We start from the raw sequence: 7,731 nt of genomic DNA on the forward strand, positions 1-7,731 counted from the left end.
TGACGAAGCTGATCCCATTTTTAGGGTGCAGGTGGCTTCTCTAAACCAGATGCGCCAGCCGCCGCAGGATGGGACACCCAGGCTCCTCCCAAGTGCCCCAGGGGCTATAGAGTCAACATCTGGATGCACTGAAGCTTTGGGAGGGAGCACTCTGGGTAATCCTGCTCTCGCTCCTCTTCCTGTGAAAAATAAAAGTCTACTCAAGAACAGGCTCATCCTCATAAAATTAGCTTTAATTTCGTTTTGATTTTCAGTGACCTCCTATAAATGTAATGGTGAGCTGTGTGGTCAGCCAGACTTGGAAAACTACCCAATGCCCATCCGCTGCCCACCGCCTCCTCCACCCCACCCCCCCACCCCCTCAGTCTTTCTCTAGTTTGCTCACCACCTCCACCCTCGCCCAGGGCACTGAATCTGCTCGGTAACTTTTGAAGGTCAGTGTGGGCTCTGTTGCCTTAGATTCAATTTCAATTAGTGCGCCAGCTGAGAGGCGTTTGTCAGAGTTTCTTTTCCTCACTAACAGTTTACTGCCTCTACTGTAAACAGAATGAGCCACTTGAATGACAAGTCCTTTTTCCCCCCAAGAAAGCCTGTTTGTGTGAGCACTTAGGCAATGAATGCACTTGTCACTGGGCTGTTTGAAGGTGTGACCCTGGAAGAGGCCATGTTTTCAAATGATGCTAGACAGAGAAAGAAAACGCGTGTGTAACATCTGGACCAAATAGATCTTAGGAAGATCTACGAGTGCAGGGTCTCGAGCAGAGCAGCTCAGTGATTCTAAACCAGCTTCTAACCAGAGCTCTTAGTCTCAAGAGGTAAAAAAACTCATGGCACAGCTGGGTGGCTCCATCCTTTAGCTTGCGACTCTTGGTTTCAGCTCAGATTGTGAGATCAAGCCCTGTGTGGGACTTCAAGCTGGGCACGGAGCCTGCTTAAGATTCTCTTTCTCCCGGGACGCCTGGGTGGCTCGGTCGGTTAAGCGTCCGACTTCAGCTCAGCTCATGATCTCCTGGTTTGTGAGTTCGAGCCCTGTGTCAGGCTCTGTGCTGACAGCTCAGAGCCTGGAGCCTGCTTCGGATTCTGTGTCTCCCTCTCTCTCTGGTCCTCCCTGCTCACACTGCCTCTCTCTCTCTCTCTCAGAAATAAATACAGAACATTAAAAATTTAAAAAAAAAATTCTCTTTCTCCCTCTCCCTCTCCGCCTTCTCTCTCTCAAAAGTAAATAAATTCTCAATATGTCTAATGCTGATTGCTTCCATTCATTTCAGTGTTTGTAGATGCTACGTAACAGTTTTAGGATAAGGGGACAGTATAGGAAGAGGAACAAATAATCTGCCCAGAGTGGGTGTCGACCTCCTCATGCCTATTAGAAGCACAGCTCCACTTCTTGACAAATTTGAAATATTAGCCCACTGGCAAATGAGGATTGCAAACATTTTTCAGTAATGCTCTTAGGATTTGTGTTTTTAAATATTTACCTTAAATGAGTATTTTTCTCTTCTTTCAAGGGTAAGTCTACTTTAAATAGATGTTTTAAGTTACAGTGGAATAAAAATTTCATTTATAAGCCTTATTAAAAGCAAATTTCAATTAACTCACATGTTTAAAATGCACAAAGGTTCTGGACATCTGGGTGGCTCAGTCGGTTAAGCATCCAACTCTTGGTTTTGGCTCAGGTCACGATCTCCTGGTTCGTGGGATCGAGCCCCATGTCAGGCTCTGCACTGATAGTGCAGAGCTTGGGAGTCTCTCTCTGCCCCTCCCCAACTTGCACCTTCTTGGTCTTTCTCAAAATAATTTTTTTTTAATGTTTTATTTCTGAGAGAGAGAGAGAGAGAGAGAGAGAGAGACACAGCATGAACAAGAGAGGGTCAGAGAGAAAGGGAGATACAGAATCCGAAGCAGGCTCCAGGCTCTGAGCTGTCAGCACAGAGCCCAATGCAGGGCTCGAACCCAGGAACCGTGAGACCATGACCTGAGCCGAGGTCGGACGTTTAACCAACTGAGCCACCCAGGTGCCCCAAAACAAACTTCTTTTAAAAAATACACCAAGTTTCTCCAACCAAAAATCTCTTCCTGGGGTCGCCTGGGTGGCTTAGTCGGTTAAGCGTCCGACTTTCGCTTAGGTCATCATCTCGCGGTTCGTGGGTTCGAGCCCCGCGTCGGGCTCTGTGCTGACTGCCAGCTCAGAGCCTGGAGCCTGTTTCAGTCTGTGACTCCCTCTCTCTCTGACCCTCCCCTGCTCACGCTGTCTCTCTCTCTCTCCTAGAAATAAATAAAACATAAAAAAAAAATCTCTTCCTGGATTGAAATTGTTTTTACTATCTAAAATGCTGAATTTTTACTTCTAATGGGGAACATCACAAAATTTAAAAATACCCTCAGGTCATTGAAAACTGTGGTCTTACCTTTATTTTCTGGGCCATAGTTTTGAGTCACACGGTGGTTCTGGAAATGGCCTCGTGATGAATAACAGCTGGGTTTGTTCTTTGCTGGCTTAACGACAGCAACAAACACTGGTGTCAATGAACCATGCTTGCTTCCATGAGCTTTGGCTACATAATCCCTACGGCCGCATGCCTGTGAGCACCTCATCATCGGTTCCATTCATGTAAGAGAAACACACATTTGTCCATGACGACAAAGCTGGCAAATGGTAAAGCCCCGTTCGACCTTGAGGGTCTGACGTCAGAGCCCACCCTCCTCACTAAGACCAGCAGCTGCTGCACCGCACCGCGTAGATGCCCAGCTTCCTCCAGTGGGGCATCCAGGACTGCATTAGAGGGCAGTCTCCACCCATGCCTAGCGCTGAACTCCTCTGACAGGAGGGCTTATTTTCAAAACCATGGGCCCTCAGGGTACACTCCTAAGCTCCCAAGCCTTCAGGCATCAGTACAAGGTAGAGACTGCTGAGCCACAGACCTCAGTCCAAAATTGTGCCCTGCCACTTACTCTCTATGTGCTATTAAACCAACTACTGAACTTCTGTTTAAGTTCCTCCACTGAAAAGGAGGCGTGGCTAATAAATACCCCCCAAGAGTTACGTGGCATCTACACTAACAATCTGAACGAGTGGTTCTTAGGAGAGCTCATTATATCCCAAACATTCTGCACTTAGTCACTCTTTGAAGCCACCCAGTGACCCTCCTTATTATTACCCCACCTTCCAGATCAGGAAACCCAGGCGTAAGGTAGCTTTCTGAATGTCACACCGAAGATCAGTGTTGAGACTGAAATTCAAAGCCCTGACCTGGTCTCAAAGCTGCCTCCCACAGACCTTGTTTCTGAACAGTGTCTGAAATGAACCAAATGGCAGACCGCAAAGTCCCTCATACGAGCCATTTTGGCACCAAGTAGATGTTCACCAAATGCTTTAATTGCTGTGACTGTTTCCTCCCTCACTGCCATTCCTGTTTTCAAACTGGTATTTAACAGTTGATTTTTAACACGTATCGCTGGAAAGTTTTCATTTTCTTAGTGTCTTCACAGAACACGCTATGGTGCCAACAAGTTTCCTGATCTAGTTGACATCACCGGGCTAAGTGCCTCCAATCCGAGACAGCTTTGGTCCTCTGTTGATTTTACTAGGTGTGTTCCACACGGGAGAATGTAGGATGTGGGTGCAGTCAAGTCACAAGGTGCCACTTGGGCTGGTCATTTATCCAAAAGCTGTTTCTCAGTATCCACTCCAGTCCACAAATGCCAAAGCATCATGTTTGCCATTCGGCGAAGGATGAACAAGATCAAGTTCCCCCATCTCAGGAATGAGATGAGAGTGTTCAGGGTCAAGTTAATAGCTTCCTGTGATTTGTTTTCCCCACCTGCTTCATCTAACAAAAGTACACTCTGCATTCACCGAAGGTCCAAATAGTAGTGCTCCTGGGGTCGGGTGCATCTCCTCACTCTCTACCTCTCGTCTCCATTCATCCGTCTACCCATCCAACCATTCGTTCGTTCATTCATTACCCATTCATTCATTTACTCAGTTCAATTGATTTTCTTAGTTGCATTAATATTTGTTCAGTCCACCGTTTACTGTTCCCTGTGCTCATAAAAGTGAACAGAACTTGCTTGTGAGCAGTCATGTGACCTTTGAGAAAAAAATTCCAGTGTGGTCAAGGCTTGTATACCATGCAGCAATATATTATTTAGTAAAAACTGAACTATGAGGTTTACTGCTCTATCTCCCAACTCAAAAATTCTCTAGATCAATGGCTGAGAGAATAGTTACATGCTTGGGGTAACAGGAAAGCACAATCAAACTTTTCTTAGTTCCTTATGAGTTTTCTACATGTTAACTGGAAACTAAAGAGGCGTGATCTCTGTCCTGTTCGTCTATAGAGCTTCAGCAGTGACAGTGATTGGGGGCCTCGGGGACTGTCAGTAATTTGCAGTTAAAGACGTCACAGTGATCACGGCTTCTCCCCAGTGGATCGCTGATGCTCCCGTGCCTCTTGAAAGGAACCGTGAACACAGAGTGCCACCTCTTACCCTTGAGCGACATAGAGAACAGAGCCAGGGGGATGGCCCCCCAGCTGGGAATGTTAACACAGCCACAGAGGTGGAAACGGGAACAATGGACTTGGGACACTGTGCTGTGTCACTGTGCAGTCGTGAGTCACCCATGAAAGCACGTGCACGTAGGGAGCTCCACTGATCGAGTGCCCTTCCCCAGCATCCCACACCATCCCCTGCCATTTCCAATGCAGTTTTCACGCATGTGCTAAACCCTCATGGACACAGTCGTACGTTCTGGATTAATCATGTTCTGACTTACTGAAATTTCTATCCTTGCTCAATAAATATTCACTCTGAAATCGCTTGTGGGATGCAGGCCCAGGGCCTGATACAAGCTGGTGGAGACACCATGGAGAGACAAGATTCGCACTTAGATCAAATGGGCGGAGGCCCCTAGGGGGGTGTTTAAGCTGAGGTCCAGAGGAGCTCACAGGCCCCCACTCAGTGCTGCCCTGAGCCAGGCTGAGCCCATCATGACCTCAACAAGACTATTGCCTTAAACTGTAGGAAAGTTCTTAATGACCACTGGCTGGGGGGAATTTTGGTTCTGTTTGCTTTTTACACCCATTTTATCATCATTTTATTTGAGTACAGCAGGCAATATTCAAATCCCTATCTTAGACTAGAGCACCTTCTCCCTAGATGATGGGGGGAAGGGGTGGGTGGGATACTGAACTGATTAAGGTTCAGTAATTTTTTCAAGGGGCGGCAAGTAAGTTTTAAAGAAATGAATTGAGGCGATTTCTCACCTTAACTTGCAGAACAGATCCCTCTCCTCCACTCCACTCTGCACTCACCGATGAGGTTGCCGCTCTTCCGTGTTAACCTCATTGCCTTCCCGGCACATTTGAAAATGGCATCCCGCTCTTCTTCCAGTGGCGCCTCACCCATCTTTGCTACAATGTGGGGGAAAGGGTCCTCAATATTTTTTAATTTAATTTTTTTTGTTTTATCCATCTTTACACTTCATCCCTGCTACCAGAAATATTATAATACATACTTTGGAACTTGATCATGAATTCACTGAGATTTCTCTATGTTCTCAACTTGCCTCTCAAAGATCCCAGATACAGAGTAGGATCCTCAGCCTGTAACCCCCGGGGCAGGAGGCAAGGCTTCTGTGTCTGGAGGGGTCTCTGGCCAAGCCAGCTCCTCACCTGCCAGTTCCACTTCCAGCTGGTCTATTCTCCTACAAGTGCCTACCTTTCCCTTCACACCACTGACTTCCAGCGGAAATTCTGGGATTATAAAATCACCATCACCATGTAAACATAATAGTCACATTACCACCTTCGTCATAGATTTTTATACACACCACCATGAAAACTTCGACTATTCCTAATATTCTTTGAACTAATCGTTTTCTTCTGCCAGCAATATTTCACCTGTATTGGTATGAAATGAAGGCTTGCAGATTACATAAAGTAATGGCAAAAAATATTTATTTAATGGTATACTTAGCTCATGAAATTAGGATACATGTACATTTAGTGAAAAAATATATACTGTAAGTAAAATGTGAACTCTTCTATTGTGTTACATCTTCCAGAACACCCTAACTGTAATGTTCTTATAGCAGGCAAGCAAATAAAATCCATATTAACTAATCTATTATAACACAACACAAGAATTCTTTGGGTGAAAAAATACACTTCCTCCCTCTTGCTACCGACTGGAGAAATATGGAGAAAATGTCTCATGACTTGAGGGTGACAAATGCATTAAAAACCCATTAGTCTGACAAATAGCAATTTTTTTCTGATAAATTAGAAGTTTCCAAATAGGATGAAAGGAAATTATGTCATCCTAAAGTCCCCAGGCAATAAGTGATTTGCTTGTTCACTCATTTTATTCAACAAATAATTGTTGGTGTCTACTGAATGCCAGACACTGCGTTCGGTCCTGAGGTGCAACCACGAACAAACCACGAGCCTAGCTCCGCGGTCCTGCGGTGCGATTCCAGCAAGAACAGAGGTGTGGTACAGCTTGCGGTAAGTATTAGGATAAAGGAGATACAGTGCATTGCAGGAGTGCAAAGGAGGAAAGCATAACCAAGACGTGGGGACTGACCTCACGGGGGGCTCAGAGCAATCCCAGTAAAGGGTGCAGAAGGGGTGATCCGTTCAGAAGGAACACGTGGGAAACAAGGTAGAAGTGGGCAACACAATGTTTGAGGAACAAGAGGAAGTTCATGGGCTGGAGAGTGGACCAGCTCCCTGGTTGAGGGAAAGAATGGTTAGGAAGGTCAAAGCCAGAAATCCCAAGTTAGGGAAGCCTTGGGAAATTTGGATTGATTCCAAGGAGCAGTGCGCATCAGTGAAGGGTGGCCGCTCCAATCTGAGTTAGACCCTGTCTTTGGGTCTTTGAGTGTTTTCCTCACGTGCGTGGTTTTGGATACCACTTGCTTTCTGACGGGGGCAGAGTTTGAGAATCCCCGCTCAGGCTTTTTCCTTTCCGAGATTTCTCATTCTTTGCCTCTTCATGCTTTCCCAGCTTCCCTTGCCTCATCCGCAGCCAGAAAGACTGTGGGGTTTTCCATATGCAACCCCCACTGTATGGGAGAGAGAGCTATCTGCACCATTAGAGTCATCTGTTCATTACATGAATTTATCAAAACTCCAATTGTAGGAGGTTTTGGTTTTATTATTTTTTTAAATGTTTATTTATTTTTGAGAGAGACAGAGAAAAAAAGCACATACACAAGCGGTGGGGGCGGGGGGATAGGCAGACATGGAGAGGGAGACACAGAATCTGAAGCACAGAGCTGTCAGCACAGGGTCTGATGCTGCGCTCAAACCCACGCATGGCGAGATCATGACCTGAGCCCAAGTCAGATGCTTAAATGACTGAACCACCCAGACACCCCAAAGTTTAAGTTTTAAATATCACAAACAATGCTGTGAGAAACAACCACGTGTCCATACACATCTGAACATGGGTCCAATTATTTTCTACTAGTGCCATTACTGGGTCAAAAGGTATGCAGTTTTTAAATGTTTTATTTATTTCTAGGAGAGAGACAGCGTGAGCAGGGGAGGGTCAGAGAGAGAGGGAGTGACAGTCTCTGAAACAGGCTCTAGGCTCTGAGCGGCAGTCAGCACAGAGCCCGACGCGGGGCTCGAACCCAGGAACCGCGAGATCATGACCTAAGCGAAAGTCGGACGCTTAACCGACTAAGCCACCCAGGCGCCCCGAGAGTATGCAGTTTTAAGA

The sequence above is a fragment of the Hyaena hyaena genome, unplaced genomic scaffold (assembly GCF_003009895.1).
Source record: "Hyaena hyaena isolate Hyena2069 unplaced genomic scaffold, ASM300989v1 scaffold_190, whole genome shotgun sequence".
NCBI classification, from domain to species: Eukaryota; Metazoa; Chordata; class Mammalia; order Carnivora; family Hyaenidae; genus Hyaena; species Hyaena hyaena.